Source organism: Passer montanus, unplaced genomic scaffold (genome assembly GCF_014805655.1).
Source record: "Passer montanus isolate IOZ18808 unplaced genomic scaffold, ASM1480565v1 scaffold27, whole genome shotgun sequence".
Classification (NCBI taxonomy): domain Eukaryota; kingdom Metazoa; phylum Chordata; class Aves; order Passeriformes; family Passeridae; genus Passer; species Passer montanus.
The window spans coordinates 13,079,057-13,098,645 of record NW_024367372.1 but is presented as its reverse complement, the minus strand read 5'-3'; the positions used below and the strand labels follow the sequence as shown (position 1 = coordinate 13,098,645).

The following is a 19,589-nucleotide window of genomic DNA, read 5'->3' as shown; positions in this document are numbered from 1 at the left end:
AATAATCAAATTTATTGATTCAAATTTAGTATCGTCATTTCCACTACCTCTCTATTACATGCAGAGCTGGGACGTCCTGGTTCCCAGTTGGAAGAGATGAACATCACTGGAAGGAGCTCATAGGGCAGTGTGTTCATGTATTTCCTGAAGTTGACTCTTCAGGGCAAAAAGCAGGAAAGGATTTGAAACACACTTAGGTTACTCTTTTATTTCAGCTGTGTTACTGAAGATGGAATTCATATTTATTTTAATGAAGATATTTGTGGCTAGTGACTTAATAGTCAGTAGAGAGAAAGAAACCTCTTCAGCTGGCATGGATCACTGATTTTATGGTGCAGTTTGATGAAAAAATGTGAATAGCCATGATTTCAATAGAAGAAAAATCAAGCTTTGAAATGAAGTGAAAGGGGTGGGTGTGTATGTGCGAGAGACACAGGTTAACAGAGCCTCCTTTCACTCAGGAATTTCCACAGAAATAAACTCAGAAAAAGAACGATAACAAAAATTATTATAATTATATTTTTTATTAAATGAGCAAAATGAAAGGTTAAGAGTAATGCCAGCTATCAGAGAAAGGGATGAGATTCAGTCTCTAGAATATTTTAAATGTCACCTAATTCTGTTGAAGAAGGACAAAAATGTCTTCCATCTGTTCATTGTTTAATTTACTGCTTCTTTCAAACATCAAGTATATTGGTTTCTTTTTGCAATATTTATGTAAAATATATACACTCCTGGCTGCAAAGCTGTAAAAATCTGAAAACACAATATGAAACATTCCTCAATCTACTGTATCAGCTTGACACAATATAGATGCACTCATACAGCTGGCACTCTTTTGAAGCCAGATTAGTTCTTTGGCACTAGAGGCATGAGTAAGCGTTGTTGAAAATAAGTAAGGGCTTCTCCAGTGTATCCAGAATGACTAAAAGATATGCATTCAGTAAAGTTCAAGGAAGATAAGCTTTGTCAAGTGTTAAATGCTGGAGAGAATGTGTTTCATTCATGTGACAGGGAGTAAGACACCACTCTGTCATTGTGTAGAAATGAGAAAACTAATAATTTATGTTAATTTGTTTACAGTGGCTGCGCATGAACTCAGCTGAGAGAAAAACAAGACCATGGCAACAAAGCTGTTGTAACAGTACTCAGAAAACAGATATTAAGGAAATGCAGTAGATGAAGTTTAATACTGAGTTATGGTTCAGGGTTCTGGAATTTTCTTTTGGCCTCTGTCATTTTCTTGAAAATTTTCAGTGGCAAACTAAAAACAAAATGGTTTTTCTGTAAAAGCATTTTATCAGAAATTCACAGCATGTAGTAAAAAGTCATTTTAAGAATGTTATTGTTTGAAAAGAAGGTAGAATCACAACAAAAAGACTAAATAAGTGAAAACCAGTATGTGAGTATCATACTTATTTCCTTCCCCAAAAAATGGAGTATGAATCAAGTTAGATGCAAAAAGAATTTATGCTAAATTGAGTGCTTTATTTTAAATCTTCTCTGAATTTAATTTGAGAGTTCTTGATAAATCAAACAACCCCTACTTGAATCAGATGGTGATGGGTTAAATATCATCTGCAAACCCCAGAGTTAGTCCACATATGCCAGCCCGGGGGTCCTATCTGGACCTTAACCAAAGCCTAAACCAATGGCATACACATTTCAATGATTTTGTTCTGTAACCAGCTCATTTTGGTCTAGTCTTCAAAACTCCATACAGTTATCTCAAAAATTATTCTGAAAAGAATCCTAATGCTGCCAAATTCACTGAAACTATCCCTGTATTTTCTTCCAGACAAGGAAACTCTTCAGAGCAGAAGCATTATCTAAAACTCAATCATTTTTACTGCTCTTTCCGGACTCATATTTGAATCTCATTTTCAATCCAGCTTCACATTTCCTCTTACATAATATTTCCTTCCTATCCTATGTTTGTACTTTACCAAGTAGTTACTGTGAATATAAAACCTAAGTACAGGCAGCTTTGCAGGACCTTGCTTAAGCATGAAATCACCAGCTATCCTCACCAATGATTCCAACCCCAAATATACCAATTTCTGCTGGTCCCAGACAAAACTTAGTGAAGTAAAAACTGTGAACCAAGCCAATGGTAGAACAAAACCCTGATCTAGAAGTAGAATTATGCTTCCATTAGAAATAGGGCAGGGTTATACCTTGAATTTGATTTCATAAACCAATGGTCTTGAGAGTGTTAAAAAAGGAAAAAAATATAGTGTTGTTTCCTGCTTACTTAGCTTGTTATTTCCTCAGCTGGTTATGCTATATTTCTATAGCTGATTTTTATTCTTTCTTTCTCAAAATTTACATATTTCCTTTCCCTACTGAATTACTGTTATTTTATGCTGTGGGAAGATCAGAGTCCATAAAGATCACATTCTATGCCAGTTTTGAGAGGGAGAAAGATCAAAAATTAATTCCTCCTGGTTATTTTATCATTAGTTCTATTCTGGTGTAAGCATTTCACCCTCATTTTTTATGCAGGTTTTTTCAGTCTTTACCTTTATCTTATCTAGGTATCAAAAACTGTGCCAAGAGTTTGGGAATTTACATAGTGCAAGACTACTTTGCATCAAATGTTATGCAGAATCATGAATTAATTCTGCTTCAAAACTAACCAGAAACATTTTCCTGATGAGAAAACTGTCCTGTAGTGCTGTTACATGCTCCATTCCCTGACACACAATATTAAAAATAAAAAGGGAGCAAAACCCTAGAAACCTCCCACACAACCCCCCCAAAAACCAAACCAAAACAAACAAACCAAAGCAAAAACAATCATACCCCTCCCCTCAAACCCCCAAACAAAATCAAAAAAAAACCCCAAACCACCAAGCCCCAACAATAAAAAAATAAGCCTCCTGGCAATTTTTATCTTCATAGTTAAATGAGGAGACTTCCACACCAAACTGACAATTCTATGTTCCTTCTTCCAGTCAGGCAGTTCAAAGGCCAAGAAAGATCCCATGTGATATGAACTTCAATTATTAATGTGATGAGAAATGTAGGTAAGGTGAATAAGACATGGCTAGTAGATGGTCATGGAGCTAAGCAGTTATTTTACATTGCATATACATGTTTTATTGCAGATGGGAAGTGGGACAAAAGCATGGTTTTGTCATTTTACAAATGTTCCCATAATTTTGATATTTGAGCATTTATTTGGAGTAATCAAATCAATTAATAAAAAGAGAAACTAAAGTTCTGCTTTATCTCATTGTACATTGTGTATTTCAACCAATGCCAGGAGATGTTTCAAAAGTCTGTGTGAAAGTCAGACTTCTTGTATTCTAATGAAAATACTTATCCAAACCACAAAATAATAAAATCTTACAGAATTGTTTGAGAAATGTGTGTTCAAAATGACTGGTCCTGACTGGGAGTGGGGAGGAAGGGGAAGAAAGACTTTGGATATGCACAGGAATTTAGAATAGTTTCACATACTCAATGTGAGCCAGAGCTGATAAACAAGAGATCCTACTATCAATGGCTCTTTCATTGTACCGTGTTCATTGCTTTTCTACAATTTTTTTTTTACCCATGAAAATGTTTGAATACCACTGGATTCTCATACCAATATGGAGCTTTACAAACAAAGGTATTCATATTCTGGTCAGGATTAAAGGGAGGACAGAGGCAGATGATTTTATTGTGTGGATCTGCCCAGAAGACCAAGACAATGAAGCCCCCTTCAGAGAGGCACAACCTTATGTTTTCAAGACCTGGCCCTCATGGGGAACTCCAACCACACCAACATCTTTTGAAGGGACCACAGGGCAGGCAATCCAGGAGATTCTTAGAATGCATTGATAACAACTTTATTCTCAAAGTTACTGAGGATCCAACGAGGAAAGGCTATGCTGGACCTTGTTCTCAACAACAAGGAGGGGCTAGTGGGGAATGTGAAGACAAAAGGTAGCCTGGGCTGCTGTGACAATTAAGCAGTGAAGTTTGAGATCTGTGAGGCAACAAAGAGGATAAAAGCTCATTATTCTGAAATTCAGGAGAGCAGACTTCAATGATCTCTTTGATAGACTGCCATGGGATGGAGCCCTGGAGAGAAGAATGGCTCATAAGAGTGAGGTGATAGTAAAGGATTCTCTCCAGACTCAACAGCAATGCATCCCTACAAACAGCAAATTGGTAAAAAAGCTCTTGAACAAAGTTAAACACAAACAGGTAGCATAAAGACAGTGTGAAAGGTATCCTGGAAGGAACACACAGAAATTGTCTGAGCAGCCAGGGAGCAGGTTAGGATAGCTAAAACAGTGGCAGAAGTAAATCTGGCCAAGGACACAAAGAGTAACATAATATGATTTATCTTTATGTGAATAATTATCTTTATGTAAATCAGTGAGAAGAGAAAGAATAAGAAAAAAGTGGGTCCTGGATAGAGGAGTCATGATTAGTCAGGAGAGGGAGAAAGCTCAGGTACTCAACAGCTTTTTGCCTCAAACCATTCTATGATTCTACAAAAGATAATTTTATTCATGGCTAGGATACTAAAGAAATATAAAAATTGTCATATATTTTATATGTTCAGGAATACATGGGCGACAACTACTAACAGATTATTTAACTAAATTTCACATTTTTATATGTCAAGCAGACATATGTATGACATGCATAGGGGCTTTTACTAAGTAGCTTTCAATAAAATATAAATTATTTTTAAAAATTAATTTGATTAACTACGTTAACAAAAAAATTCAATTCTAAAGCTTTCCTTCATCTTATGTTTGTGAAAGTTAGTAGACAGATTTTGAAAATGGTTTAAAGAAAAGGTTACAGCTACAAAAATTTATACCCTTTGAGTCTGATCACTTTCTCAATTTTTTTGTGTGCGTACACTTGGTTTCTGTAGCTCTCAGAAATTTGAAAATCCCTGGTGACCTGGTATTTGTCCAGTACTTACTGGAACAGTGATAATCTCTCAATTTTGTTTGGTGCTCTAGCTTTTTTTTTTTTTTTAATTTCTTTTAACTTTTTAATGAGTAGTAACCTTCCATGGTTTATATTTACTGTTGTTCTCCTTCATGGTCATGTACAGTCTCCTAAGTCCAGGAAACAGTTTTCCGTGTGAATGAAGTGTTTCTTAAATGTCTGCTGAGAAGTTTTTTCTGTGCAGTATCTGGTACCTAAAGAAAAGGTATGAATCAAAGCTGACTGCTTTTCTACAATGGCACTGCCGTTCTTGCAGGGCTGTGTACTGAAGGGTAAAAGTTTGGATCTTAGATCTGTGAAGAATTATGTCGCAGTCCCCAGGCATTTACCCACTGAATATGTCTCAGAACTAGGGTCAAAGGTGTCTCAAAGAAGTTCTCTGATGAGCTGACCCTAGGGAAGAGGACAGATTCTGAAAAAGTCTGTCTAGTGCAAAATGTTCTTAAAGGAAACATTTGAGCTCAAAGAATAGTCCTTTGTTTCACTGGGAAGTTTCTAAGGGCTCTTAACAGATACTGGTTGGTATGGGACCAAGAACAAAAGAGCAGTGTTTCAGATGTGTGGTTTGTTTTGTTTATTTTTTTAGGCTGCAGGTTTTGGTGGTTGTTTCTGTTTTTGGTTTGGGGTTTTTTTTGTTTTGTTTGGTTTTTGGTTTTTTTTTTTTTTAATCCACCAGCAATTTATCCAGTGATTAAGAATATTGATAATGGTTTTAAGTAGCTGAAAGGAAGATCAGTGAGGTGAACTCTGTGACACTATTTGTGTAATGGAGAGATGTACCTAAGACTTAGCTCCCTGTGCTTTAAAAAAACTATTTAAAAGTGGAAGCTCTGATGGAAGTGTTGCTAGAAAAGACTTCCTTACTCTATTTTTCTTCTTTGGGTTGAAACTTAGGAGCAAGTAGTAGAGGAGTAAGCCAGTGCTCCCAGTGAGCCTGTGTAAGAGGTGGTGTTACTCTGCTGGTGAGAGAATGTGCGCACTACAGGTGCACCTGGATTTGGCCAGGTCAGGCTGAAGTGTGCTCAGCTGCCTTTGAAAGGTGAGCTGTAACACCAACTCTGTCACCAAGAGTGCTAGTACAGCTCAAGATGCTTTCTGCAGGAGCAACAACAAAGTTTCTTTATAAGGATGCCCTGCATACTTTTAGTCTGCTGTGGTAAATCTTTGGTAAAATGTAACTTCTGAAAGCAGGCATGCTTCACAACTGCAATAGAAAACAGTGAAATACTTGCCCCTTTTTCTCTCTTTCAACTAGCTATTTTTGCTTGTGTTACTTTGTGTTCTCTCCCTTCACTCCTACTTAAAGAAATAAAGAACTAGGCTTTCTATGAATTTATTTATTTACTATTTATTTGTCAAGCTGGATTATTTTTTTCACTGAAAGATTGGCATAGCAGGCACAAAGTACCTAGGAATCCATCAGCAGTGACTCTGCAAGGCATACAGATCTTTCGTTTGCTTTATTTGAGGTCTTACCATGGCACTAAGTCTAAGGTTAACAAATTAGTAGGTTTTAGTATTCTTGCCACTGCCTGTGTATGCAAAATATGATACCCTATTGCACTCAGGAGAGAACTCTGATTCTGTAAATTCTTTAATGCTGTGCTAGCTTTGATGTAGAAGGGTAAATCAAACTCACATACTCAGCAGAAGTGTATTACCATTTGTAAACCAAGTATTTTATTAATGTTAACATTTATTTTTTTAAAATTTATTCCTTCCTCTTATTTGACTCAACTGCTCATTCCTCAGCAAAGATGAACATTTCTAAACAGAAGCACTGAAAGTCTCCTTTGGTGGCTCTGGGCGCACCCTAGGTATACTAATTTCAAAAATACCCAAAGCCCACAATAGTGTAAAAGCAAGTATAAAGAAACCAATGTGAAGAGATGGAAAAATAAAGTTGAAAAATCTCTGAGTTGACATGTTTTCTCTTCATCTTTAACAGTACTGTGCTGTCTGTCAACTGGAGAAATCTCAAAGCCCTGGCAGTAGCACTAATGTAATCCGGTGGTAATTTATGTGCCACTCAAGAAGGGGTCTTTTTTTAACATGAAGAAATTACTCTGATTATATAATTGAATGGCAGGATTCATTACTGGGAAATTCCACCTGTATAGAAAGATTTGCTCTAAATCCATTTCAACTATGGAGTAGCAGATTAGTGCAGCATAAGTCACTCAAGAAGCCATCATGAAAATTATAGATGGAATAGACCCAATAAACTGTGTAATCTAATGCCATCAGAGTATGATTGTTCTTTATAATGTATTTTGTCTTGCAAGTGCAATACGAAATGGATCAGATGATGAGTATTTACCTACTTTTATAGAAAATAAATGAAATGACAATATGCTAATGACAGATCCAGATTGTGGCTGTTAGAAAAGTATTATTGCCATTAGGCAATAGCTGGTGTGTTTTCAGTAAAGTTTAAGAAATTAAGTTTCAAATATTCTGTATGGTGCATTCGGAACCAAAAGGACAAGGAAATATTCATTGCTGACTCTTTCTATGATAAGTCCACAATTTGCAGGGTCTGATATATATGCAAAAAACCACCTGTTTCCAGCTAAAATGATCATACACTTTGACAAGAGAAAATAGTTACTTTAATTCTTTGCATCCCTCTCTTTGTTACTGAAGTCACCCAATATTCTGGTTAATAGTCATCTCTTGGTGAAATTAGTCAGAGATTGTTTTTTACCCCAAAGTGAGGGTAAGAGTAGGATAATCTGAACAATTATTTCTTCTGTTTAGATTTACACTTTTATTTATCCTGCAGGGTTAAGCAAAATAATCTTCATTACTGTTTAGCACCTTTATTAAAGATAGTATTGAAAAATAATTATTTGAGTGACATTTATGTATATTTTCTGTTAGCATAAAAAAGGAGATGTAGAAATGTTGTTTTGACAGTTTTTAAATGAAGCATTTCAACCTTCTTTTTACACAGGTGTACTTTTCATTTCAATGTGACTGAAATTAAAAAGAAGGCTAGAAAAAAGCATTAACTAACATGAAATTAAAAATAAACACTACACTTTTGTTGAGCAAAATGCTTCATTCAATTTCAAATATTTTTCCCATTTGAAAGAACATAAAACTTCCCAAAATACTTGTTTGTTAAGTTCTTTTCTCTTTGTGTAAATCCTCAGCTATTTCAGTTCAATGCAAAATGAGCTGATTTTTAGATCTCCAGTATTTTTAGCCAGACTGTAAAGCCCATTGAGAGGCCAGTGGTAAAATAATTTTATTTTAACCTTTAACATGTTTCATAAAATTATTATCTCAAGTCATGCTGCTTGACTCACTCTGAACTGAGGAAAAAAGGTGATTTACTTTTCTACTGTAGAGCTTTTGTTGAAGTTTCCTACATCTAAGGTAGTAATCATTCAAGTCCTGCAATTAGATTAATACTAACTTCACATTTTACAGTTTGCAAAATGGAGTCAGAATAAAGAAGTAGTCCAGGAGAGATAAATTTATATCTTATCTTTGCACTGTGTGAATATTCTCCTTTATTTCTGCACCTTCTCATTGAACATGTGAGAAGAAAGGGTATGAATGTAAAGTTACAAACTAGCATAGAGCAAAGATAGTAATAGAGGTCAGGTCTCATAAGTCTTGTTGTTTTTAAGTACCAAATCAAACTGGAAAATAAACTTGATTTTAAACTATGTCACAATGGACAGCTTGGTAACATGAGTCATGAATAAAAGGTCAGAGTAACTTTTTATAATTATCTATTGGGAAACTTAAGTGTATTTTTTAATAAATTTGTTAAAATTATAATGTATACAGCCTCAAAACTTGAGAAAAACTAAGTCATGAAAGCATAATAATAATGATATCCAGTACTGAAAAAAGTCTGCACTTCAAAGACAATAGATTTTCTATCTTTTTTGACCTACAGGCAAAAAACAATACAGCTGTCACTCTTAGAATCGCTTATTGCAACACTAATTTTGAAAACTCACTTCTTTTTTTTTCTCCCAATATTCATAGAAGTTTAAAATTGAAGGTGAGGGAACAGAGATAATTAATCTGAATAATTCTGCTGAAGTGTTTCTTAAACTTTTTTTTGTTCTTTTTTTTAATGAAGAGCTTTGAAGCAAATTTGGGTCTATGAAGTCCAAATAGTGTCTCCAGTCTCCTGATGATTTATTTACTACTAGAAAAATACTGTTATTTTTTTGTTCTATGTGGTAAAAGCATATATTGCTACTCGTGACTGCTTTAATGATTTAATGCAGATAACTTCAGCTATCAAGAATAATTGGTGCAATCTAAAATGTCAGCCTAGTGGAGAAATTTATGATGAGGTGCTTCAAATGTAAAATAATGGACCAAAATCAACTTCTCAGCCAAATGAACTCCCCTCCCTGACATTACCTGAGAACTTCTTAATCATCTGCAAAGGAAGTTATTGACCGGTCTCCAAAACATTGCTAATTAGTCTAGAAAAGTGCTAGACTGTCACACATCTCAGATGGGTTAGAATTAAGGTCACTGGCATTCCCCTAGATAAAAAAAGTTCTTGGAGCACTCCTGGTTCCTGGAATATGTACCTCAATACAGCAGTGGGCAGCACAGGTACCTGAATGAGGTGCTCTAAGAAACAGCAATGAGGTGCTGGAGCTCTGGCAATACACACTTAAAAGGGATGCTTGAAGCTTTAGGTGTCTTCACAGTAAAAAAAAAAAGTGGTGCCTTGAAAAGAATGGTATTTACTTGGAACATACAGAAATACACTTAAATGTACAGAGGGGATGGGTGTATGTATATGAAAAAAACCCCATTAGTGCAAAGTGGGTTCATCTGGCAAATTTTTACAGTGTTGTATTAGTTTGATAGGACCATCTTCCCACAGTAATTCTCATTATGCAAGATCATCACTTTAAAACTATAAATACATTTTAATGCTTCAGACACTTCGTAGACCTGAAAAACCTTGGTCTGATTATTAAACAGATGTGACATCAGCTCCAGATGCTGGAATCTAGGCTTGGCTCTGGCTCCTACTTGAAAGGGCAATGGGAATGAAAGTCTGAGACAGAGAAAGAATAGGTAGGAAGTTTATCATAAACTGAAAGACTGGCAAATTTCTCTGAGAATTTGTTCCCTTGCATTTATGAGCTTAAGCTAGTGGCATTATCAGTTTTAATGACACTTTGATTAACTATCACTGGATCTTTTTTTTATTTTTATTTTTATTTAGGGTTTCTTATATGAATGTTCCGGTAAAAATACATTTTAAAAAGTCTGAGGATTCCTTGTGGAATATTGATTCCAGATATTTAAAAATTGTGTTGCTGAAACAGCATATGTTGAAATTTAAGATGTAGAAATTACTCATCAAAGTTGTTGTGTTTCACCATTGAGCATAGTAATGGAATAGTCAGAACCATGTGAGAGCAGTGAAATAGAATCCAAATCTGGAAAGGACAGCTACCTCATAGAGATGATCTGAACACAGAGTAAGCCCTTTAGTGATTGTGGAGGAGCTACTTGCCTGCTGAGATTAGAGATAAAGCAGAACAAGGGTGTTCAACAGCTCCAATGGAAAGTTTGCCGACTTGATCCAGTTCCAAAGCACTATCTACCACTCACCCTGAATACTGCCTCTCCCAGCAAAAGTCAACAACAGGATTGCTTCCAAATATTACATCATTTTCTCTATTCAGAAATCTTATTTTTAGTTATTTGTTTGATGTGAATTGAGATAATGGAATTGTCTTTGCCTAGTAGATATCTTTGAAAAAAAACAAAAACCTAAACCCACAATAAAGAAAAACATCAAAAAACGGAAAGATTAGTTAAATATATCTCCAAGACATTGCTCCACCTCACCATCATCCTGCATGTGTTTATTCTTTCTCCATTGTTTCTTAAGTATCAGTTTTCTAGCTCCTTAGAAAAGATTTCCTTGAGAAGTAAAAAATGCCCTTTGAGGAAAGTATAATATTTTTGTTTATATTTAAAATTTATAAATATCTATGTACATTTATAAATATTTGTGACTATCTGTGTCTGTCAAAGTGGAAAAAAATCCATAAAAGTTGTCTCAGATTACTATTTTTATACGTTATTTGTATTGCCTTACATTAGTAGTATTTTATATATATATATATACACATATACACATTCATATAAAACTAGAATGCTTTTCTAATTGTTTTAATTCTGAAAGAGATTCTTTGCTGCAGTATTGCCTCCTGCATAAGTTTCCCCACTTTTAATGAAATTTAATCTGTTATTTGTTAAGTTCAGCATGGAGGCTGGTGTAGTTCTTAAATATTTTTATTTCTTTCTATTAATCTTTAGTAAGTTTGAAGGTTGTTTTTGAACTCTCTGAGAGTGTTCCCCAGATCACAATACCTAGCTGTCACTTACCTTGGTCTACTGAAGGCTGAGTGGTTTGTCCAGTAGCAGAGGCCAGATTTGAGCAGAGGCTGTTAAGAAACTAGCAGTTGGTGGTGTTCCAGAATACTCTTTGGGCAAGATCCCAAAGACTGGTAGATTTGGAATCATTCAGAAAAGATTCCCACCATTTTCCACTAGAACCTTTGTCCCCCTTCTCCCAGGCACATTGACCTTTTCATCCACCACTTCAAGACACCTCATAGTTCAGTTATGTAAGCCTATCTCACTAAACTAATTCCTCAACATTGCATGGCTCTCACCACCCCACCTCTGCTTTGCAGTCTAATTTGGCTGGAAACTATTTCAAATGCTGAAGGGAAAAAAAACCCAAAACCTTTACTCCCTCTTTGCCCTGCAGGTATTATAAAACTCACTAAGACATATTAGCTCCCCACTGTAAGCCTCATGAAACCTCACCCTGTTGCTCCAACACAGAGGTAAAACCATAATCAGTCCTACAAAGACTAGGCATTTCCTTAATCAATGTATTCTTTAAGTAGAGCATTTTCCCTTGATCAGAAAGAGAAGGCTGAACATCTTTTTCTCCATGAGCATAACAGCAATAATCTCTGGATCTTATTTTCCCATTACAAGGCTTTATTCTTTGAAAACTCAGAACACGAGCAGGATATAACTGGAGATGGAGAGACAGAGAGCCTTCAATCAATGGTGGCAACAAAATAAAACAACACCTTCCTGTTGGGAAGGATGAAAATTTGACAAGAAAGTCTCACAGACATGTATGCTTAGCAGAATGATTTTTGAATATAGAAGCTGAGGAAGGAATAGAGATGGAAGCAAGTTTTGATATAGAACAAGATAATTGCTGAGCCAGTCTTACTGGCTAACCAAGGAGGCAAAGGGTATGTTAGTTAGAAGGGGGTTTTTATGACTTGGAACAAAGGATAAACCCACCTCAAACAAGAAGATGTTTTTACCAAGCAGAAAGATAGCAGTCTTGCACATAATAAACTGCATTTGGAAGAGCCGCCTGGAGTCCCGCATCTCTCATCCAGGCTCTTACACCTTCCAAACTGCTTCAAAAATACACAGGAAACATCCTTCAAGATCTTTGCTCTTCTACTGACTGATACAATGTAGTAAGATAGGAACAGCAGGTCCTGTTAAACATATGTTTTCAGAGACTTTTAATGGAAACATTTCATTCTATTCACATAATGTTAAGTGAGAACTTTCATGAAAAAGTAATGGGAGCTAAAGCTGTAGGCAGCTCTAGGTCAGGGAGCAACCTCTGATGACTGAGTCTCTGTAGGCTTTCGCAAGCACTAGAAGACTAAAGTTCATTTATGTATTGGGATCAGGCAACTTTTATACACAGATACTTGTTAAGGATGCAAAGGTGTACTGAATTGAAGCATAGTTTTAAGGATGAGTTCACTGGGTGGTGATATGTTTTGAAAGTCTTGGACCTAATCTGCTGATTTCATATTTTCAGGTTTCACCCACTACTGAATATTCATCTGGAATCTAAATATTGAAGGACTGATCTACTTTTGTTCGCAATTGAAGAAGAAAAATATTGCAGGGGTCAGGGGTTGATGTGAGTTAAAAAACAGTATGTGAAGCACCTTATGGGGAAAAAAAATTAAGAAAATTATTGTTGCTTTCTTGCCTCAGTTTCTGTTTCTCAAAAGTTCTCTGTCTCAAAGTGATCCTGTTTCTTTGATCCCTAGAAATCATCTGATAGGAGTCACCACGGTTTTCTGACTGTGCACTTGACCACATCAAAAGTGCAGAAATTAGGCAGCAAGAATGTTTTAGCATAAACAAGACCCTACAGTGTGGGAGCCACGTGGAGCTGCCAAACCCATCTCCTTCTCCTGACCTTAAAAGGATGTCAAGAACTTCAAATAGATGAGATGTTGCTGCAGCCTTGTCAGCAAGAGAACTGGCTTCATATGCCCCCCAAGGGCAGGTATGAATCGTATCTTTGTAAAACTCAGGTGACTGTTCTGAAATGTGTGGCTTCACAGAACTACACTGAAAGCAAGTCATATCCTGGCATGTGTATGTGTGGAATGTAAGCAGAGATGTGTCCTTCAATTTGCTGCTTGGCTTACATTCCTCAGGCAGAATAAATATACAGGTACTGTGGTTTGTTCAGCCTTCATGAGGGACAGAAGGGGACAGTCAAAATACTGTTCTTTCATCTTTACTGAAATGACTATAACTGATTTATTTGCATTAGGCCGAGGAAGGGGGTTGATTTCTAAAGTGCTAACCTCATCTCACAAATTAGCAGACTGTTAGTCTGCTGTTAGTCCCCCCTTTATTTGGCAAAGGATATGCATGCTCATGTAAAGTGCTGACTTGCTGACTGTCTTACACTGACCACAAGGATATGGTGTCAGATTCACATAAAAAGTAACAGATTTTAGCTTTTTGTGAAAGAGTCTGTGGCATTTTGATGGATGAGGAAATCACAGGAAGGGACAGGCAGAAGATAATGGCAGATTGTTAAAGATTTGTGTTTAAAAGCACAAAACCACAATTTTAGTATTAGATGTTCTTTTTCTCTATGTATGCTACATCATATTGTTGCTCTACAGTAAATACGAAAGATAGTTCGTCTTAGGATTTTCAAGTTGGATGTAACTTGAAAGATATTTCTTTTTAATATTATAGATTTCGAGCCAGTTGAACTTGACTGCACAAATACCTACTGAAAACTGAAACACAAAAAAAGAGGGCAAATTCTTAAGTGAATTTATATGATGAAATATTTGTAGCACAATCTTTTTACTGTCACCTCCTTCACCTGATTTTCACCCATATATAAAGCACCTCTAAAGCTGTAGAAAGAATTAAATTCATCTGGGATTGCATCAGGGCTTTAGTTCTAATCCTGAAAGCCTGTAAGTAACTTACTTCTTAATTTGGAACACTGAAGTATTTTTGAAAAATTAGTTAGGATGTGTGTATATGTTTTTAACAAACCCTCTACTACAAGTCTGCATACAGCAGCAGACTGATTTCCTGTCTCTCAGATTTAGGCCCTGAAACTGTCAGTGCCACTAGTGAAATCACTGCTCAACAGCTGCTGGCAGGAAGTTCTGAATACCAACTTTAATTAAAAACTTTCTAAATAAACAGTGTCAAGGTTATGCACTTCGTAAGCAATTCTTTGACATCTGGATTAAAAAAATAGAGCTTTTTTTTTTTTTTCCTATTGAAGTCTGAAGTAAAAGAACCTGAAATATATTTGACCCAACTAGCTGTGCTAGTACTTTCCAAACTAGTAAATTCCACCAAGACTTTTTCATTTATGACAATCACCAACACTTTGAGGAAGTACTTATGGAAGTTATTTCCAAGAGCACTATAAAATGCATTCCTGTCTATCAGTGATGATCTAAGATGAAAAGGCTCGGAGGACAGAGGCTTAACAACAGAAATAATCTATTGAAAGGACTAGAAAGCTTGGGGACATGCATTATTGCAAGCAGCTGTTTTTTTCCCCCACAATTCATTCACCAGGTACATTGCAGTCAATGGCTGTGCAAACAGCATGTGGATCTCTGAGCCTCAGTGCAAGGCTACCTGAAGTGAGAGAACACCACCTGAGGAACCAAGAGCAATGGTAGTTTTTGAAACTCTTCCCACTGTATATGACATACATATACCTTCAGATGGAGGCCTTGCAGTAAAATAATCTGTAATAATTCTCAAAATCTCATTATTCCTTTTCTGTGGTATTGAGGATTTTTGCAAGTGTAGTTACTGTCTCAGAATTTGTCGCCAGGTTTGAATCTAAGACAGCAATTAATAAGTATAAAGAAAAATCCACAAATTCTATTTAACATAGACACATATGGCTCAGAAGAGCCAACTGATTGAAAACCAGCCAACCTTACAATACCATGTAAAGTATACAAAGGTTAACTCCATCACAGATTGGCACTGATCTGTGGAAACCTTGATGACCTGTAAGTCCATGTATCTCTATTGTGTCTAATTTCTCATTTAAATTATTGCAGGGAACAGAAAATATTTGAAAATCTGTTTTGGTTGTGTTTTAAATTTTTAAAATTTTTTTTTCTTTTTTTTTTCTTTTTTTTTTTTCCTTTTTTTTTCTGTAGTGGTATGAGAAACTAGAGTATAAGAGAACATAGTAATAGTAACAGATTTGAAAATATTGGGTAATCATCAATTTTGTGCATGATACCATTCATTTCTGAATGATCTGACTGGAGAATTAATGCCAATGTATTTAGTGACACAAAGAAGAAAGGTATCTGTCTATATCAAATAATCTTTGTAAATCAACAGAAATCCTGTAAACCAAACTAAAAGGAAATCCATCAATAATTAGATCCCAGGTTTCAAAACAGGGGTACTTTGTGGTTAGCATATATTTCTGGAAATTCAGTAGAGGAATGGGGCTTGCATATGAAAACCTATCAAGCTGATATGGCCAGGATGATAGAATTGTTTGATTCCCACTGAAAGAGGCAGTCTCATCTGTTTTCACTCTGCTTTGCCCACTGTCCTTTCTTAACTTTAGACGAGTAGTCATTTTGCCATGTATCTGATCTCTGCCAGGCCAATTCAACTCAGAAAATATTGACTTTTCATGTTTTTATGATACTCTGCCAAATTATGGAGTAGTGTCTGCTTAGTGAGATGCCAGAGGAGTGTTTGAGCTCATGGGAATTGATGGGCAGGAGCTGGGGTGGGCTCTGCAGTTGAGAGACCCTTCTGACAGCAGCTGGACATTAGGTTAGCACATCAATCCTGTTTAAACATGCTTGCAGATGTAAATTTAGCATACTGGTTCTTTCTGTACAGTCTGTCTTTTTTGAAAGACATTAATACTTTGATGCATTTTTCTATTATTTTTTTTTTTTTGTCGCTTAAGATTTTATTGATTATTTTCTATCACTTGCACCAAGATCTCTCAGGCTCTTTCAGGTGTTCCAGATCTCCAGCATGCACCAATTCACTGCTTGGTATTGTAAGGAATTATATCAAACCTGAGTAAGGAATTATATCAAGCCTGAATGTTGGCCAGCATCAAGGAGTGCATGGTTTTTAATGGTTATAAGAGGTGCAGTCTTTCTTGCTTTGCTGTAAGGGCATTAATGAAGCATCAGAAATCTCTGCTCTCCAGTAGGACTAAGGCCTCAGTAAAACACCAGCTGGAAATATATTGTTGCTTTGTGACTTCAGGACTGAGCCTTCGAGAGCTACAAATCAGCAGTGTCAGCTTAGTAACAGCTGTAGGAGTTTGAGAGTCGAGAATTATGTTCTTCCCTAGGTCATATTCCTTCCGGGACTATGAATAAAAATGGCCTTTGGTACCAGTTTATGCTAGCAAATTAGTTCATCACCAAGTTGTTTTCACTCTCTAAGGACTGATTCTGGGGCCCAGAGTCCAAAGCAGTACGTTTGCTCTGTCTGCTTCTAGTAAATGTACTCCAAACTCCACACATTTGAGGTGGGTACTTAGTGAAAGCTTTCCCCCGCCACAGAAACTAACACAAGAGACTCTTAGTGGAGCAGTGAACAGGATCCTACTGTATCTAACACATCTGCTGCAGATACACTTGCCTCTCCTCACAGCCCATCAGTGTGCTTTGGTTAACACCTAATAAATCCTAGAGAAACCTTCCTTTGCACATTTTGTTTATAGTGTAATGCCCATGTCTTTGATAGTAATCTCCAGGCACACATCTGTACTCTCAGTGTCAGACAATGAATTGCTTTTCACACGTTTGTGAACATTTTTCATCTAGGTTAATATCACGTAAACACAGCTTCTTTTTTAGTTACCTGACAAGACTTTTTACTCAGCAGTGATCTTCATATCTATTTTTAACTAATTTTAAAACTAAATTCTATTCACTTGTCAACAGATGTCATATTGATTAAAGATGTCTTTTAATTGCATTTCACTTAACTACAAAAAATCTCATAACAGTTTTCAGATGCTGGCTTTTGAATACTTTTCTTTCCCTCCTTCATTGTCAAAACATTAAAAAAGTATTCTGAATCTTTAGCTTCAACTGTATTACTTTCTATATATTCTTCTGTCTGCTGAAAACATTATTGTCTCTTGGTATTTATCACCCTGAGAGCAGTGTTATACACAGATGTTCCATCTCTAAACCACACACATATATACACAAAATCTGTGAAAGAAGGAAACTAAGATATATCTTTGTATAAGGCATAGAAGTGTAAGTACTTCTTCTCATGCAGCTAATTTGGATGAGCAAGGTGTGACTGGAACACAGGGACAAGCATCTAGAAAACTCAATACATTCTTAATGCAGATTTTTCAATATTTTCAAAGACATTGCTCTATCAACTCAGGGCATAAATCTGTTCTCATCCTTCCTAAGAAAATATCATTTTTCTGTGTAAACTTCCTTTGCCTTAACTGAAATACATGAAAAAAAAATCAGATTAAGACCTATTTCACCAATGTTTTCAGTAGAAGATTTTGTTACTTTCATTCTTCATGCACCTTGTAATCTGTAGAGATTGAGGTAAAACATTAGGCTGACAAAATTAAGTCTTACCTCCTGCTAATATCCAGATTTTGTGGCAAACAACTCTTATAAATCTGTGATAGGCTTTTCAATGCACTGACTACTCAATGGAAAGATTATAGGAAATCTCTTGTTTGACTATGAACCTCTGCTCTTGAGGGTGAAAATGAGTGTCATCACAGTACATCAGACATGCTGAATCAGTAGTACTGAGACTTTTTATGTTTTTAAAGCTTGACAGGTTCTCAAGTCGATTATTTGTGACATTAAGGTGTCACACACTCCCCTCTTCTTCTTGTCCATTGTAAAATGTCAGCCTTCTCATCATATGTGTGAAAGGAAACACAAGGATGAAGCAGCTGTAAGGTGGGCTGGACATTCTTGGCACTAGCTTCACCTGCGTACTTCAAAAACAAAACTCAGAATCCCACACTATCAGTCTTCAGAGACATAATAACATATCTTGTCCTCTCACAGTAGTTTTTATCATATTACCATTAACATCAGTGGGAATTTTGCTGTAGACTCATCCTTACAGGGCACAGTCCATGTAGTGGCATTCATGGAATGCACATCTCATTGCTACATGGGCAGCAGCAGTGCTGCATCTCTCTTCCCTTCTCCTCCTCCACATGCTTCTCCAAATTCAGTCTTACAGCCCCTTGCAAAAGTCCCAGTATGAACACTTAGGCAAATTATTTGTAAGGACAGTGTTGCGGTGATGTTCTGAGCTGAAACAGAAAGTTTTCACACAAAACACAAAGTGGAGAGAGAATAGAGGAAGAAGGAAAAGGAAGAAAATTCAGGGAAAAATGTGAAAATGTTTTCGTTTGGTTTTGGAAAGAACTTTCTTTTCTGAGTTTTTGTGAACATTTCCTGTTCAATCTTTACCACTCATGTCAAGAAATAATATAATACAATATGTTATAATACATATGAACTTAAATTTTTGTGAGAGTAACTTAACTTTAAATTTGACCTTTTTTCATGATGTAGCTGAAATAAAAACAACTTTTTTTAATTTTCTTTTGCATTCATTACACCAGGTCTGTCTTTAGCAAAAAATGATAATACACAACCTTAAAAAGTCACAGGAATTTTTAAAATTAATTTTAGCAGCTGGTGTGTTGTTAATTATAAATATTATAGTCTAATAAGCATTCATAATTTGAATGTCTCACAAATTAATTTGTGTATCAACTCAAACTTTATTTATAAGGTTTATATGAATTTTGAACTAATTTCGTTACATGAACTATTGACTTCCTGTAGTCATTACTGAACAGTTCTGAAGGTCACAAATAATTTAGTAAGGAGTAAAGAAAAAAATAAAAATCTTAAGCAGCAGATTTTTTTATCTGCTTGGTAAAATTAAAAAAAATAAAGTAGAGGAGAAATTATTCCCCTTACTCAAAATTGTGTCATGCCATTTACCCAATTAGTGGATAAACTGGGTAGTGGCAACAGAGAAAACCAGATTTATGTATATATGAAAGTAGTTTAAGGTTTTTAAAAGAGAGTGAAAAGGGGAGAGCAGAGATTATATAAAATATAATTTTGTAATAAAAAACCAGGGCATTCAGTAGAAGATAATCTCATCTACGCTTTATTCCAATAACTGCAGTAGTTTTTTGTGGTACCTGCTCATTCTTGACATAGCAGTGAATCTGAACCTGCCTGTCT

The 19,589-nt window shown here is 35.8% G+C and overlaps 1 long non-coding RNA gene across 4 annotated transcripts in view; it reads left to right on the top strand.

Annotated features, from left to right (window-relative positions):
* Nucleotides 1–19,589, top strand: part of LOC120503876 — a 58,839-nt gene that overhangs the window by 29,313 nt on the left and 9,937 nt on the right. For all 4 annotated transcript variants that reach the window (XR_005627871.1, XR_005627870.1, XR_005627869.1 and 1 more), the window contains 2 exons: nucleotides 12,848–12,952; nucleotides 13,086–13,327. This is a non-coding gene — a long non-coding RNA (uncharacterized LOC120503876). The remainder of the gene's footprint in view (nucleotides 1–12,847; nucleotides 12,953–13,085; nucleotides 13,328–19,589) is intronic.